Raw genomic sequence first — 208 nt, 5'->3', positions numbered from 1 at the left:
TTGATCACGAACACTTGATCTTCGCTTCAATGGTCTTTGCGACTTAATCTTGATCACGAACACTTGATATCTTCACTTCAAGGGTCTTCACGACTTAATCTTGATTACGAACACTTGATATTTTGATCACGAACTTCGTTGTAACTTGATCACGAACTTCACAATCGCTCGATCTTTACTTCAAAAATCTTATATTCTTCTTGATCTC

Source organism: Theobroma umbraticum, unplaced genomic scaffold, assembly GCF_002168275.2.
Source record: "Theobroma umbraticum cultivar Fairchild unplaced genomic scaffold, ASM216827v3 scaffold_81.0, whole genome shotgun sequence".
In the NCBI taxonomy this organism is placed as follows: domain Eukaryota; kingdom Viridiplantae; phylum Streptophyta; class Magnoliopsida; order Malvales; family Malvaceae; genus Theobroma; species Theobroma umbraticum.
This window is presented reverse-complemented; position numbering follows the sequence as displayed.